The sequence below is a fragment of the Narcine bancroftii genome, chromosome 5 (genome assembly GCF_036971445.1).
Source record: "Narcine bancroftii isolate sNarBan1 chromosome 5, sNarBan1.hap1, whole genome shotgun sequence".
Taxonomy (NCBI): Eukaryota; Metazoa; Chordata; class Chondrichthyes; order Torpediniformes; family Narcinidae; genus Narcine; species Narcine bancroftii.
Window position 1 is genome coordinate 95174697 of NC_091473.1, and position 17735 is coordinate 95192431.

General features: G+C 43.0%; 1 protein-coding gene across 6 annotated transcripts in view; it reads left to right on the top strand.

The window, feature by feature from the left end:
* lrrc7 (leucine rich repeat containing 7) overlaps positions 1-17735 on the top strand; it is a 501081-nt gene that overhangs the window by 20359 nt on the left and 462987 nt on the right. The window lies entirely within an intron of this gene.

Here is a 17735-nt window from a genome sequence, read left to right on the forward strand (position 1 = left end):
ATACTGAGAGTGTTGAATGTATTATAAGGCAGCAATGAAATCTCATTTGGAACACAATATACAGTTTTGGGCTCCTTGTTTAAGAAAGGATGTGTAGGCATTGGAAAGGAGACTGACAAGAATGATTCCTAGAATAAAGGAATTAGCATATAAATATTAAATTTAAATTTTATTTACTTTAAGAAATAGAAACAGAAATAGGCTATTAAAACCCATTGAGTCTTCCCACTATTCAATCATGAGCTGATCTATTTTGTCATTCAGCCCTTCTGTCTGGCCTTCTGTGCATTATCTATATTGCCATGGCTAATTCAGAATATGTAAATTTCTGCCTAAAATACAAATAAAAATGACTCTGCCTCCCCAATCGCCTGTGGCAATTCCACAGATTCACCATCCTCTGGCTAGAGAAATACATCACATCTCTGTTCTAAGTGGACACCTTTAAATCCTAAATTTATCCCCTCCTGTCCTAGACTTTTCCACTTTGGTATATCTTCTTCTTTGGCTTGGCTTCACGGACGAAGATTTATGGAGGGGGTAAAAGTCCACGTCAGCTGCAGGCTCGTTTGTGGCTGACAAGTCCGATGCGGGACAGGAAGACACGGTTGCAGCGGCTGCAGGGGAAAATTGGTTGGTTGGGGTTGGGTGTTGGGTTTTTCTTCCTTTGCCTTTTGTCAGTGAGGTGGGCTCTGCGGTCTTCTTCAAAGGAGGTTGCTGCCCGCCAAACTGTGAGGCGCCAAGATGCACGGTTTGAGGCGATATCAGCCCACTGGCGGTGGTCAATGTGGCAGGCACCAAGAGATTTCTTTAGGCAGTCCTTGTACCTTTTTGGTGCACCTCTGTCACGGTGGCCAGTGGAGAGCTCGCCATATAACACGATCTTGGGAAGGCGATGGTCCTCCATTCTGGAGACGTGACCCATCCAGCGCAGCTGGATCTTCAGCAGCATGGACTCGATGCTGTCGACCTCTGCCATCTCGAGTACTTCGACGTTAGGGATGAAAGCGCTCCAATGGATGTTGAGGTTGGAGCGGAGACAACGCTGGTGGAAGCGTTCTAGGAGCCGTAGGTGATGCCGGTAGAGGACCCATGATTCGGAGCCGAACAGGAGTGTGGGTATGACAATGGCTCTGTATACGCTTATCTTTGTGAGGTTTTTCAGTTGGTTGTTTTTCCAGACTCTTTTGTGTATATAATCTTTCTACATATACTCCGTCAGGTCTTTCAACACTCATTCACCTCCCCATTCTCCTAAATTCCAACAAGTACAAGCCAAGAGCCATCAAATGTTCCTCCTATAATCTTTCATTCCTGGAATCATCCTTTTGAATCTCCTCTGTCCTCTGAGCCCTCTCTAACATAGGCACATCCCTTCTTAAATGAGGAGCGCAAAAACTGCTCACAATACGCCAAGTGAAGTCTCACTAGTACCTTGTAAAGCTTCAACATCTTATCACTGCTCTTGTATTCTACATTTACAACATGGTAGAAGCCAATTTCAGCCATTTAAACATGTCACCCAATTTAACCAACATGGGAGGAAATTGGAGCACCTGGAGGAAATCCACGCTGGCATGGGGAAAATGTTCAAACTCCTTGCAGACAGTGACGGATTTGAACCTGGTTTGTTTGAGCTGTATTTGTGTCCTGCGAATTGCTACGCTAAATGTGCTGCCCAAGGAATATTTGACGACTTTTGGACTTTACTACTTGGAGTTCATAAGAATGAGGGAGAACATCATAGAACCATTTTGAATGTTGAAAGACGTGTTCAGTGTAGATGTCACAAAGTTCTTTTTCATAGGGGAGTCCAGGACCAGTGGGCACAATTTCAGGATTGAAGGCCACCCATTTAAAACTAAGATCCAGAGGAATTTTTTTTAGCCAGAGAGTGGTGAATTTGCTACCATGGGCAGCTGTGGAGTCAGAGATGGATATCAGAATAGATCTCAAAGATTATGAGAAGGCAGGGGAGTGGGGCTGAGGGGAGAATAGATCGGCTAATGATGGAATGACAGGGTGGACTTGATGTGGTGAATGACTTGTTTCTGCACCGATACGTTATGGTCTTTATTATGGCAGCTTGCAACTCACCTAAAATTGAAGTGGTTGACTTTTACTAGTTCTTCAGATGCAAGAAGGAACAGGGAGGATCCTTTGATACTTTATTGGGTTGAGTTTGTGGATAGATTCATTTTGCAAACAAATAGTAATTTTGCAAATTCAAACGTCTTTCTTTTTAGAGAGGAATTATTGGTGAAATCTGGGAGTTCAGATAGAGCGAATGACAACTACAAGTGAAATAATTGGGTCAGGAGAAATAAATTAAGTCTAGCATCAAGATGTACAAAACAGCAAGCCAGAAATCTGGGAGGGCAATGGTGAAAATTATATGCAGTGAAATATTGTACAAAGTAGAAGGAAGAAATACTGCCAATGCATTTAAATATTGGGACTATTGTGGGTAGCAACATTAGTACTGAAAAGGAAATGCTGTGTATATAGGAAAATAATTATAATGTGGTTTAGAAATTTGTTTCTTTTATCAATCATCGATAAGCAGGACATTGAAAGACTGGATAGGAGGAAATTAAATCTATTCTTTAGAAGGCACACCACTAAATGTTTTTGTATAATCATATTGGTGTAAGGGCAAACAATAACATTTCATATTGAGAATGTAGCAATGAGCAATGTCTTCCCAAATATGCCATCGATCTCCAGTCCATGTGATTGAAACTAAAAAGTTGTTTTTTAAAAAAAATTATATAACACTACATTGAAGCAACTGGGAGATGGACACTGAAGGCATTGAAACTGAAGAATCTGAGTTACGTGGTGGATTTCATTGCAGGAGATGCAATAAGTGTTACAGTTGTAACAGATGTGAATGAATGTTCATCTTGATAGGTTTGGGAAGAAGGTTCTTGCAGACATCTTCAACATGTCATTGCAGCAATTCATCGTCCCCTTGGGTTTCAAAACGGCTACCATTATCACGGTACTAAAGAGGGGAATGGTTACAGGCCTCGATGACTACTGTCCAGTTGCACTGAACTCCACCATTATGAAATTCTTCGAGTCTGGTGATGGAATGCATCAAAGCACATTTCCCGGAGACACTGGACCCATTTCAATGTGCCTGCAGATGGAACCAAATGCACTGATGATATTGTAGCTTTTTCCTTCCACTCCATCTTGTCTCATCAGCAATAATGATGAGTTGCACTACAGGGGAGAGGTGGAAAATCTCATGAATTGGAGTGAATTCACCTGAGTCTCAATGTGGATAACACGAAAGAGTTGATTTTGGAATTCAGGAGCACCAGAGACCACATTAATAGGTCAGTAATGGAGAGAGTGGAGAACACTAATTTCCTTGGAGTCCATTTTAGAAGTGACCTATCATGGACACTCATCTCTTCACTTGTCAGAAATGTGCAATAGAAACTGCACTTCCTGAAAAAACTGAGTGTGGGCAAGGCTGGCTGCATCATAATGTAGAATGGTTGCTATATAGCATCAGTTCAGAGATCAATCCACAGGACTTGAGGGTGGCAGAAAGGATCACTGGGGTTTCTCTCTCCATTCTCCTCCATTGTGATTTACTGCGATTGTTGTCTAAAGAGTGCCTGCAAAATCAGTGAGGATTCCTACCACATCATTTGAAGCTGGAAATGTCTTTCATGAAGGAGTAAAATTTGAAGGCAAATCTCATAAGATATCGGATGTCAGAAATCATCCATGTATACCCATTAATATGAGTTCTATTGGCTTTCAGGGAGAAACTTAAAACATGTTGAAATGACTAATGGAGAATGGCCCTGGAGATGTGCCTTCCCCTCGGCTTCCAGCTTTATATTTATTGGTGAATCTAGGAGGAAAGAAACCAGATAATTTTCTTGGTCCCAAGATATCTCAATCGTGCTCTAAAGAGAAGGCATAATCTGAAGAAGAGAAAAGATTTAGATCTATAAATTTAATTTTTTAATTAAAAACATTTTAGACATACAGTTTCTTATAGACATAGCAACTCCTTAGTGTTGGGATTAGAACCCTGGACCTGATCGCTGGCGCTGCAACGGTGTTGCGCTAACCACTACTCCAACCATGTCGCTCTGATAGCTCTGAGAAGAAAAAATGTTTTCAGTATGCTGTGATGCAAAGAATGCTTTAATTCTATTGTTCTTAATGAAAACATTTCTTATTTAACTTGTTTTAATATATCTTTTGAGTAGATTCCACTGGAGGAGGTTGGCATTTGGAATCAACACTACGCTCCACTGGAATTTCACCAAAGACCGGAATCTGCATTTAAAAGTCTTTAAGACAGTAGCAGTTGATGTATATTTCCTTTATTTTTTTTGGAGAAAAGTGGATAATAGTTGGATCATGACAAAGAGAATTGATGTGCAGATGATGGAGGCAGAAGCAAATGAAGTTGATAGTGCAAATGCTTGACATTCAAAATGAACAAATTCTTTTTTTCTCAGCTCATTAGATTACTGGATGTGGTGTGAAGCCAGGTCAGTAAAAGTCAAGGAATAGCCTGCCTTCAACAATTCTTTGGTCACCTTTGGCATTATCTGCCTTTTAACGAGGGTGAGAAAAGTGACATGACATTGTTCAATGATCAAACAAAAGCTGAATTTATAAATGCATACAGTTTTTAAAAAAATCCTCACTGTCTCACTAATGGGAGATCTTCAGTTTTTCTTTATATTCTTTCACTATGAAATTAATTTGGTCACACATCTGTGCCATAAGCATTACTTTCTTGAAATTCTTTGCAATGCCTTGACATGACTCTGATTGTCTCTGTATTCTTTTGAGGATAGAAAATCTCCCTTTTTCCTCCTCAACAACTCCTCCTCGAGTGCAACATTGGATTACTAGGCTTTCTCCAGGTCTGTTTCCCAAGTCTAATTCGTTTTCAGAAATGTTTCCAGCATGTACAACTGCAAAATTTCCTCCCTAAACCCCCCCCCCCCCCAGCACCCCCCCCCCACCATTAGATCAGACCAGAGCAGATGTATGATGATTATACTATGTGTAGTGCTTGTTCATAACAATGTTGGATTTTGAAATGCAAACAGACATTGAAGATTGTGCAGGGGACAAATTTGCACAAATTATAATAAATAAGCAACAAAAGATGGCTTTCCACTCAACAGCTTTGTTTCTTTTAATTGCACCTGTGACACACAATGTTGAATCTTGCCAACATTGAATTTTGCCATCACTACCCCACCCCAGGCAACATCGAAGAATCATCATTAACTAGAAACTTAACAGGAAACTAAAAAATTTTTATCTACAAAAAGAAGCCAGAGGTTGGATATTCTATGGCATCACTCTCTCCTCCCAATTTGTCTCACAAGGTTGTATGGAATCTGACTAACTTCCAACACTCCTTTTACTTGTATTGGAAATGGGCAAGGATATGATGGCTGTAGGACTAACCTACATGTCCTTCAGCTGTCATTACTTAATGGAAGGTGTATACACAGGGAGGATGGGCAGGTTGTTTGAATTTTCAGTTCAATTTTGTTATCTAGGTCAACATGTGAGGGAATACATAATTTGGTTGAATATTCACTTACAATAATTATTCATTGTCACTCTTAATAGGACAATGAAATTAAAGGCATGGTTGAGGGGGGGGGAATAAACTGTTCAAACAATTATTTAAACTTTTGAATTTGGTGGTCAGGGCAAAATAAGATGTGGTCAGAATTCCAATCATGCTTTCTTTAAAAATAATATTAACTTGAGAGAAGGTAGAGCTTATAAAGAACAAATTTTATTTCCAAATGTTAGGTAATGAACATAACCTACTCGAGCTACTATTTCTTGGGTTACACAGCCCCTTGGGCATCCTCTGATTCAATAAGATTGATGTTAATTTTTTGCTCTTGCCCCAAATTCCTTGATTTTCTTTGTTTGCAAAGACAGGATGTTAGCGATCCGGTTGCAGAAGTGGGTGCTGTAAGGTGGCAGTGCAATAGTGGCATTTATTATCCACCTGTAATATCGCCCTCAATGAAGAGGCAGATAAAAATCAACCTGAAGCAATATTTAGGCAAGTCCACATGTTTAGCACATTGTAGGAAAGTTTGACCCCTGAGTCCGACTGGAGGGATTTTCATTAGTACCAGTAAATACCTTGAAAGTCGTTTTCAGTCATTCAAAGCTCAAGATTTGTCTACAGTATGGCCTGCAGATTCTCAGATCCAAAAAAGGATCATTCAAGAGTATTTATTGAACAACCAACTTTGATTCCCAGAAAACATACCATTTTAAAGGCCCAAAAATTAAACCAAAACCGTGGAATGTGACATCCGGCAACCTCAAATTTGCATATGTGTCTTGACTATTTGTGATGGTAACTTTCAGCTTCTTAACTCCATTCTCCAGTTCATTCGCCCTGGATTCACCACTCACCCTCATATTAGCCATTAACTTACCAACATGCACGTCTTTGGAATGTGGGAGGAAAAGAACACCCAGGCAAAAGGGAACTCGCACAAAGATAGCACTGGAGGCAAGGATCAAACCCAGGTCACTAGCCTTGAGGCAACAGCTTTTTACTTGTATCTTAAAGAAGGAAGGGCTCAGGCCTAAAATGTCAGTTGTATTTTTTTTACCTCCTGTAGATGCTGCAAGACCTTCTGAGGTCCTCCAGCATTTCTGTGTTTTTACTACAATCACAGTGTCTGCAGGTTTTTGTATTTCACTCCTGCTGTCGAGGATAGTTTGATTTTATGCATATAATTTAAATACACTTATCCCTCACGAATTGCATTTTCTGAAGAAATATTCTGAGTTTATTGGCAAAAGCTACTTTGAGATTGTTTCCTCTGGTTTTTAAATGTGTTTTCATGGCAGTTTGTTGAGTCATGCTTTCCAACTCACTTCATTGACTGACACTTTTAAGTCTGATTTTCTTTGACCATTCCTAGTATTTTTAATTTCAGTTGAAATATTCATAAATGCTTTGCTGAATTTTGTTAATTTTGCTCAGTTTTCTACTTTTACTGAGATTGACTTTCTTTATCTCACGATTTCACATTATGCTAATATCCTTTTTTGACTTTTAATCCTTCTTTAATTCTATCCTATTGCAGATCTTCCTTTCTTCCTTCCCCTTTCCTACTTTTTTTATACATCTTAAAATTTAATTCATTCCCAGATATGGCAAAAAGTAATTGTTCTTTAACACCACCTCTTCTTTCTCCACAGATGAAGCCTGATCTACTGAGTATTTTCATCATTTTATTTGTTAAAGAGCTTCATATTTCATCTTCATGTCAATTCCAACAAAGTTGATTTTTAAAAATACAATTGATTAAAGATTTATTTCTTCAGTAGTGCACTTACATGATATAAATGTTTATCTAATTCATCACAATTTTGTTTGCATTATGAAACAACATCAATGATTTCTTATTCTTAATTTTTGCCAATTATTCTGTACTTGCATTCCATCAGGCATTGAATGGTTTAACAGATGGCATATTTCAAAGAGCAGTTTGCAGGTGGGATTCTTGAGGACAATGCCGCCAATGAGCATGGACAACCTTGTCTGGTTTGATTAATGGACCATCTAGATAGAGCATGCTGTATAGCTGTAATTCATTTAACCATGGAATTCAGAGTAGTGATTAATATTTCTAAAAATGTAGAAATGTATTCCTACCATCATTAAAGAAGCCATCTTCATTCAATTGAATTCACTCTGTGGTTGAGAGCACAGGATATGGGAAAAGACAAAGGAAGCAAATAGTATTTCCACTGTTATATAGTGAACATTTGCTCCAGAAATAGTTGCATTTCTAACTAAACTATTCCAATATAGTTACAGTACAAGGATCTACCCATCAATGTGAAGAACACGTAGGTATGTCCTGTCCATGAAAATAGGCTAATTACTTTGACTGGACAGTGGCATTTGCTCAGATGCCAAGCTTGCTTTTCACCAGGACCATTTGACTTAAGACCTGATCACAAGTGAAATGAGAACTGGTCTTAACATTAAGATGACGTTTGATTTTATGTGGCATCAAGGAACACGGTAAAAACTAGTCAGTGGACACTAACTGAACTCTTCAGTGTTTAGAACGGCAACTTGGAAAATGAAAAATTGTATGACAATAGCAATTACTGGGACATAAACAGGAGATACAGAGGGCATCTATTTAAGGGGAGTCGAGGAAAATTTGGGGAGACATCAGAGTTAAATATTTTTAAATATCGTGATGGGTACCTGGAATGCATTGTTGGGATTGGTACAATAGGGACATTTAAAAGGCTCTGAGGTAAGTACATGGATGCAAGGTGTGGCAGGTTATATAGGATGGCACAACATCATGGACTGAAGGGCCTGTACTATGTTGTAATGTTCTGTGTTGTGGATTTTGAAATCAATCATCTGGCCTCATGCCATCACAGCCAAAATTCGTCAGGATCCAATCACTTGTTGTTTCATTTATCACCTCAAGGTTGCAAATGGGAATATTGATGGTTGCATTTGCAACTCAAGAAAATGTTGGTGTGTGATAAGACCTAATTAACATTTGTACAGGGATCAGTAAGTGCCAAATAACATATGATGGCATAAAGTGCTGTAATCATTCATGCCGTTACCATTTTGAATCCCTTATTTTCTACATACCAGGGAACAACAATGACCTGAAAGTCGTCTGGATGATTCTAGTGCTTTGGCTACAAAAGTGGTTCTGTGGCAAGTGAGTCAACCCCCTCCACCAGGTGGTAGTGATCCTTTGGCATCCTTGACCTGAAGAAGATGGTGGAGGCTCATTTTCTGAGCATATTTAAAGCAGGGATTGGTCAATCTGTGACTATTAAGGAAATAGATATAGGGTTATTGCAAAGATATAGCACAAGATCTACCTTAATGGTGCTATAGTTGATTGAGTGGAACAGAGAATAGATTGTTTGCTTTTCTATATTGTGGTGCACTGTTAGCCAGAATCAGACACACACAAAGATAAAGACTGTACAACAGGCTTTGGTCCACAAAGCCTTCCACAGAGCCAGGCTGGCTGTGGCTCCAGCAAATCTAGGTGAAGCCTCGGGAGGCCGGTGCAGGCTTATATCCCAGAGGGTAATTGACACCCGACCGGGTGGGGCTTGATCCATTCAGGCTGACTGATTGGCCAGGTGTTGTCCTGTCCCCTTACACTCCTGCAGGTACAGAGGTTGCCTCCTGCAGTAGGCCTGTGGTGTACCACCATATTCACCCCCTTTAAAATTGTCCCGGGGAGGGGCAGTATTAAGGAATCGCACCCACTATGTACATACAATATGTACAGATTGAGATGATCCGGTGGCCGCTGGGGTCTCTGTGACCGTTGTAGGACTGGCTCGTGGTCACTGATCAGAGGGGAAATGGGGGGGCTAGAGACGGGAGTGTGTGGCTGGTGTGGAGCCACGCAGAGGGGTGGCCAGGGGGGCTGGGGTCGACGTATGAGGGTCATATTGGGTGGGTGGGGGTGGGTTCGTCTCCTAAGGCTGAAGCGGGCCCCTGGTGGTCAAGAAGGCTCTGCATGCCTCATAGCTGCCTGGGGATGGGAATGTATGCCCCGGTCAGTGTCGTCCTGGGTTGGAGGGTGGTGGGTGATCCTGCTGGTGCTAGGTCCCTGGTTGAGATGGTGTCCTCCCTGCCACTGCCGAACCTAACGTAAGCATGAAGGAGGAAAACCAGCTCTACCAGGGCTTATGCAGAAGCACCGGTCCCGGGGACGTGAGCCATGCTGGGAGTGACATTCCAGTCACCAACCTCCTGGGGAATGAGAATGGACGTTCGTGAGGGGTCTCATTGGTAGCCCTGCACAGCAGTGACTGAATGGCATGGAGTGCCTCGGGCAGGGCGTCCTGCCAGTACTCAACGGCCCACCCTTTTGACCTGAGAACCAGGAGGACTGCCTTCCGCACCACCCCATTCTTGCGTTCCTTTTGCCTGTTGCCTCTCGGGTTATAGCTTGTTGTGTGAATGGTTGCGATGCCCCTCATCGTCAGATACTGGCACAGCTTGTCGCTCATGAAACTAGACCTTCGGTTGCTGTGGATGAAAGCAGGGTAGCCAAACATGGTGAAAATCTGCCCCAAGGCCCTGATGATGGTGGCCGTGGAGGTGTTCAGATGAGGGATGGCGAAAGGGAAGCATGAGTACTCGTCCACTACCGTGAGGAAGTAGATGTTTCGGTTCGTGGAAGGCAGGGACCCTTTGAAGTCCATGCCGAGATGCTTGAAAGGCCAAGTAGCCTTTCCAACGTGGGTCTGGGGAGGGGGGAAGAAGTGGGGTTTACACTCTGCACAGACCCGACAGGCCTCAATCATGTCCCTGACATCCCTGATGGAGTTCGGCAGATTTTGGGACTTAACCAAATGGTACAACCGGGTGATGCCCGGATGGCAGAGCGACTCATGCAATGCCTGCAGCCAGTCATCATGCACAGATGAGCTTGTGTGAGAGAGGGCATCGGGGGTGTTGTTAAACTTCCTGGGGTGGTACTGGATGTCGTAGCTATAGGTTGCCAACTCGACTCTCCAGCACAGGATCTTGTTGTTCTTGATCTTGCTCTTGTGGGTAGTGTTAAACATGAACGCCATGGCCCGCTGGTCTGTGAGGAGCATGAATCTCCTGCTGGCCAGGTAGTGGCACCAGTGGCGAACCGTTTCCACAATCGCCTGGGCCTCCTTTTCAATGGTGGAGTGCCATAGCTCAGAGCCGTGGATGGTCCTGGAGAAGAAGGCGACGGGGCGCCTCCCTTGGTTGAGGGTAGCAGTGAGGGCCACCTCGGAGGCATCGCTCTCCACCTGGAAGGGTGAGTCCTCATCTGCAGCCTGCATTGTGGCATCCGCGATGTCTTGCCTGATGCGGGTGAAGGCTGCTTGCGTCTCAGGTGGGAGGGGAAAAGTTATGGCTTGGGCCAGTAGGCAGACCTTGTCCGAGAAGTGAGGGACCCACTGCAAGTAATAAGAGAACAGGCCTAGGCATCTGCGGAGGGCCTTTAGCATGGGGGGGAGGGGAAACTTCATTAATGGGCGCATCCTTTCAGGATCTGGGCCGACGACTCCATGGGCCACGATGTACCCCAGGATGGTGAGGCGGGAGGTGCTGAACACACACTTCTCCTTGTTGTAAGTGAAGTTCAGCTCCGCAGCCGTCTGGAGGAATTTTTCCAGGTTAGTATCATGGTCCTGCTGGTCACAGCTGCAGATAGTGATGTTATCCAGATATGGGAACGTTGCTTTCAGCTTGTCCCGCTGGAAGATGGAGACACCGTTTGTGCCCCCAAAAGGAACTCGGTGTAACTGGTACAGGCGTCTGTCCACCTCAAAGGCGATGTAGGGCTTGTCCTTCGGGTGGATAGGGATTTGATAATACGCTGACTTCAGGTCAATCGTGGAGAAAACCCGGTAGCGGGCTATCTCATTGACCATGTCGGCGATCCTCGGCAGGGGGTAGGCATCTAGCTGGGTGTACAGATTAATGGTCTGGCAGTAATCCACTACCCTCCTCGGTTTACTTCCCCCTTTGACCACCAGGACTTGGGCTCTCCAAGGGCTGTTGTTGGGCTCTATAACGCCTTCCCCCAGGAGTCACTGCACCTCCGCCTTGATGAAGTCCCTGTCTGTGGCGCAATAGTGCCTACTTCTGGCGGCGATCGGCTTGCAGCCTAGTGCAAGATGTGGGAAGAGCGCCGGTGGGGTGATGCGCAGTGTGGAGAGGCTGCAGGTTGGCAGGGGCTGGTAGGTTGGCGTGCTGTGCAATGTGAGTGGAGGTTGAGGCCCCCCGAAGGCAAGGGTGACACTCTGCAGGTGGCACTGGAAATCCAGGCCCAGGAGGAGTGGTGCGCAGAGTTTGTACATGACCAGGAGGCTGAATCCTATGTAAGCCTCCCCTCCCACCATTATATCGACCGAGCAGCACCCGAGGGTACCAACAGTCTTATCCTTGGCGGCAAGGGTGATCGAGCTGGTGGTGTGGTGGACCTTTGACCTTAGGGAGTGGGCCACGCTTAGGTGATTGAAGCTCTTGGTGCTGCCACTGTCGAACAGGCACTTTGTTACCTGCCCATTGACTCGCATGTCCATCATCGAGCACCGGAGGTCACGGGGAATATCCCTGGTCAGCATGGTGGCAGCCAGGACCATCTCGGAGTTGGAGTCGTCACTATCCGGAGGGATGGGGAGCGTCAATAGGGCGGCCTGGTCATCACTCATGTTGACCATGTTGCCGTCAGTTGATGGGTGCAGTGTGCGGCAGCTGATGGCACCCGGAGGCATGGGGAGCATTCATAGGGCAGCCTGGTCATCGCCTGTGTTGACCACGTTGTTCTCAACATCGTCGGGGGCCCACCGTGTCGGGCACTGCCTGGCCCAAGATGGCAGTGGCACGTGGGGGGCCACTGCATGGCTGGCCTCCTTCCCCAGCCGTGTCAGCTGCACCAGGGGAAGTGATGTCGTTACGTCAGCCGGAAGTGACGCCCCACTGTGAGCCGGAAGTGATGTCGCTGTAGTTCTCAGCGAGTGGCGAGGGCGGGCGCTAGTGCAGATACTCGGGGCACACACTGCGATGGTCGCTGGTGGAGCTGGATGTTGCGCGGTCAAATTCGGGGAAGGCGGAAGTCATCGCGGGGACAATGGCATTGCCCGGCACACGCACGTGGTGGTGGGGGGGGGGATGTCTGCGGAGGAGGTGGGGAGGTCATAGAGGGCTGCTGAGCTGCTGGCAGGTTTAGAGAGGCACACTTTTGCAAAGTGGCCTTTCTTGCCGCATCGGGAACAATACTGGTTCCTAGCTGGGCAGTTTTGGTGCGATTGTCGATCTGACCCACACCAGGAACCACAGTACTTACAGCCTGCCACAGCAACGTTCTCCTCCCCAGCTCGGCCTGATTGACAGCCGGCCAGGTGTTGTCCTGTCCCCTGTCACTCCTGCAGGCACAGAGGTTGCTCCCTGCAGTTGGCCAGTGGTGGACCACCACATATATGGACTCTATTAAAAAGTCTTCAGGCAACACTTTTTTTCCTGTTGATATTTCCATTCTGAGGAAAAGAAGAACAAGAAAAATATGATGGTTGGAGGGACCCCAACAAACTGCATCAGACCAAATCATTCTTAAATATTTAAGGCACTTTGACTAAGCAGGTGGATTTTCTTTCGATGGTTTCACAAAGTTGTGTACTCTCCTGTGACCTTTAATGCAGTTTGTTTTGACAACATTGGGCAATAAATAATCACTGCAGCACTGAATGTCTTCCGGCTCCTACCTGCTTCCACAAGGGCTAATTCATAATTTGTCATGAATTCATATTTTTCTTTTGAAGTTCCATGTCTGCTATTCATACCTATTAAAGTAAAAGATTTTCTTCTCTTTTAGTGCTTGTAATTGTTTGCAATTGTGTACTGTCCAAGAGTTAGCACATTTTGTAAGTTTTCCACCACATCCACAGGAGTTTGTCCACAACAAAAATGAATGTTTGTTCTGAAAGTGTGTTGGCTACCAAAGTGGCCTCCAAGGACTTCAAAATGCATTGGATTTTCAAAACTAGGGGTTATTTTTGGGAATAACTATCCCACTGATATAAATGGTAGATGTAAAAGAGATACATCATAAATGCAATTAAGGAAATACATTTGAATATTTTTAAGTTGCATGATATCAGTTTTTGTATTATTGTAATTTATTACACTGCACATGTTTTATGGGAAAGAAACACTTTAAACTTATTTCATAGCTTGTGAGTCAATGCTGTTATGCATTAACATAACAATTGGCGACAAGCAGAAATAGAAGAGAAGCGGGTGTTGATGGACAGCAGGCATTAAGGGACTGTAGCCAGCTATTTTATCTCGTCTCTTTTGCAAATATTACATGCATGTATCATTGACACACATAGCATAGGTGAAGTCACACAAAAAAGTGGTTGGTGTGGATTTTGGGCATCATGCTAATTTGTGTCAAACTGTTTACTCATGTAGCTTAAACTGAAGAAAATTGTTCACATTCTATAGTTGTTTTCATATAACCATATAACCGTTTACAGCACGGAAACAGGCCATGTCAGCCCTTCAAGTCCGTACCGGTTCACTTGAACAACTCCACTAGCTCCTCCGCAAACTCCTGAGGAAGTAGAGGCTTTCTTCATGACGCCAATGTACTTCAGAATTGATTTCACTTTTGGACATTGAGAAATGTAAAGTACATTTATGCTTGATACTATATTGTAGCCCTTGGCCAGGTGTGGAAAATGGAGTAAAATTTGACATAAGAGACATAGTGGTTTTATAAGATCCCAGGAAACACCATCCAAGCAGTGAGTCTTCCTGTCATAATTTTTAAAAAATTACTTTGATCTGGAGCTGAGGCTGTTTTGAATGAGGTTTTCAAGCTCTCATCATACAGTATATTGTGGGATGAGAAATATGAAGTGTACATATTGCCATCTTGTGCACCAATCTCATCACTGAGAACTAAAGAACATGGATTATGTTTCTAATCAGAAGCATGCTGTGGGAAGCTTTGGACTTTGATTGTCATTTTCTATTGCCTCAATGTCTGGTTAAGTATCAATATGTTTTAACTGAATTGTCATCATATATCTGAGGGACCTGCTTTGAAAAACAAACTACTGAAGTGGCACATTTACAACAATAAATGGCCAAAGGAAACATGGTTTTAAAAATAACCAAAATGATTGCTTGATCAACATGAATGATGTTCATTTCTGAACTGCTTCACAAGAAAGTATATCACTGTTATTTAAATGCAGAATGAATGCCGCATCAATAAGCCAGATTGTGCTGAGTCTGGAGTTCCTGGATAATTTCACTCCCCTCGTTTGGATGCAGAGTATGTATCTTGCTGATCCACTATGGCCTATAGATGTTCAGATACACTTTGAATTTAATAGCTTTTAAATGATTAAAATAAAACAAATACAAGATGTGAAAATAATTAAAACAATGTAAAATATACATTTTAAAAATGGTTTCGCTAATCTTGACTCCTGAAATCTCCATTGAAATCAATGATGCCTCAAACCCTGAACTAGCACTGAATCTGAGTGAAAATTCCCTGATGAACAGTTGAGTATTCCTAGGATATCCAGGGAGCTCTGCTATTTCACAATTGTTTAAAATGGGAGGGAGAAATAAACCAAGCAATTAGCAGCCAGTCATTTTGGGAATATGGGTATTATTTCAGACTATAGCATTTACTTTGTTTGGAAAGGCACAGAATAGTCAGGGGCAAAAAGTATGGATTTCTTTTGAAGGAAGCTTTGTTTGATGAATAATTAGATTTTTTTAAAGGACATAACGAGGTGGGTCAATGAGAACAATGTATTTGAAATAGGATAAATGGATTTTAGCAATGCTCTGATAACAGGGTTTTAAATGGCAGGTTTAAAAAAAAAAAATTATCAGGTTTATGAAGTTTCTCCTACCCTACTGAAAGAACTCAATGGATCAAACAACATCATTTGTGGGGTGGTGATTAAAAAAAATTGCCAATATTTGTGGTCAGGAATCTTTCATCAAAATGGATTGTTGAGAAGAAAGATGGCCAATATAGGGAGGAGAGGGTAAGAGGAGCAAGCTAGGTGTATAGGGAAAGGTGAGGATCACAGGTTCTCTAGCTCTATCCTATTTGGAGGGAGTGAGAAGACTGAGAATGGAACTCTGAGAAAAGGGAAATGTGAGAGAGGTCTCTGTAGAAGGAAAACCAGTCTTCCTAACAAAAATGGAGCAGGTCCTGGAATGGAAGGCCTCATCTTGAGAGCAATGGAGGCGGAGAAACTGGGAGAAAAGGATGGCATCCTTATAAGAGACATGGTGGGAAGATGTGTGGTCTACTTAATCCAAAAATAAATAGTCAAATGTGTTTTACTACAAGATGCAAATCTGCAGAGGTCAGTATTCAGTCCATTGATTTTTTTTTTTTGTGTGTGATAATATTTTCAGCCAAGCCAAAGTATTGAATCCAAGACCTGAGAGGTTATGCTAGAGCTGCGTGTAACCCTCTTAAGGTGACAGTTGGAGTACTGCTTATCGTGCTGGTTATCGTATTACATGAAAAGGTGTGGAAGAAATATACAATTATGCTTTTGGGACTGGAAAATTGAACCATGAAGAAAGATTTGATAAACTGAGGGTGAGGGCAGATGTGATTGAAATGTGTAAAATTTATCAATAAATGGGATGTTTGACTTTCTCTGAAGGGCTTAGATTTTGAGGATTAGATCAAAGATTAAGTGATTTTTTTCACCCAGAAGAGGGAAGATACGAGCCCATTATATTACAGGAAAGGTACTAGCATGAATAGAAGATCAGCTGATTAGCAAAAGGTAGAGCTGGAATAAAGGGTTGGCTAGCTGGTGGTGATTACTGGTGTTCCACTTAGGTCGATGTTGGATCTACAACTTTTCATGTTGTAACTTAATGATTAGGATAACGGAAAACTTTGTGGCCAAATTTGTGCAACACTCACAAAAACAAATTACTCAAAGTAGGAACAGCATAAATTCTACTGTGGGTAGGGTGCCAAGTGTGGCTTCATTGCATAATTTCTGACTGAATAGGCTTGAGTCTTGAAGGAAGTAAAAACAGGCTGGGTTTGCAGCAGGTAAGGAATGAACCAATCTAAAAGAAAAGCATACTTGATCCTGTTCTCAACAATCTACCTGTGGCTGCTGCATTTGTCTATAATAATCACAGGAGAAGTGAAGCACTGCTTTTGAGGGACAAAGTCCTAAGTTCACATTGAAGGCACCCTCTGTCATATTTTATCGAAGTATATCGACCAGAAACTGCATCTGTGAGGTGTCACAATTTAACATCCATGGCCTGGCAGTTCCTTCACTCTACCTTTTCAAGCAATCAGGAGGTTATCCTTGGATTAATGAACACATGAGTAAATTTTTCACTTTATGTCCATTTACTTCAGTATTATCAGAGTTATTTGATCCCACACAAAGTGGTGGAATCAGATAGCATTCCTGGTCAGGAATTGTAGGACTGCACAGACCAATTGACAGAGGTTTTTATAGACATCTTCAACACCTCACTGCAGCAGTCCACTGTTCCTGCAGGATTCAACACACCCACCATCATCCCAGTACCCAAGAGGATGACAATATCAGGTCTTAATGACTCCTCCCTGTGGCATTGACCTCCTCCATTATAACATGCTTTGAGCATCTGGTGATGGAATGCATCAAAGCTCTCCTTTTGGAGACACTGGGCCCATTTTAGTTCATCTACGGAAGAAACTGTTCCACAGATGATGCTATAGCCTTGTCACTTCACTCCATCCTGGCCCACCTAGAAAACGATGCCTCATACACCAGGCTGCTGTTCATTGACTTCAGCTCAATGTTTAATATGGTCATTCCCCAGAGTCTGGTGGAGAAGCTGTCCTTGCTGGGATTCAGCACCCCTCTCTGTAACTGAATCGTGAACTTAGTAATGTAAAGATCATAGTGTGTCTAGGTCAGTAACAGAATATCGAGCACTGTCATGCTGAGTGCTGGCAAACCTCAGGGCTGTATGCTCAGCCTGCTCACGTTCACATGACTGCATTACTAGATCTAGCTCCAACTGTGTCTTCAAGTTTGAAGATGTACAACATTAGTTGTCCTCATCAACAACAATGACGAGTCACACATCCAGAGAAGAGGTGAAAAATCTCATGAAATGG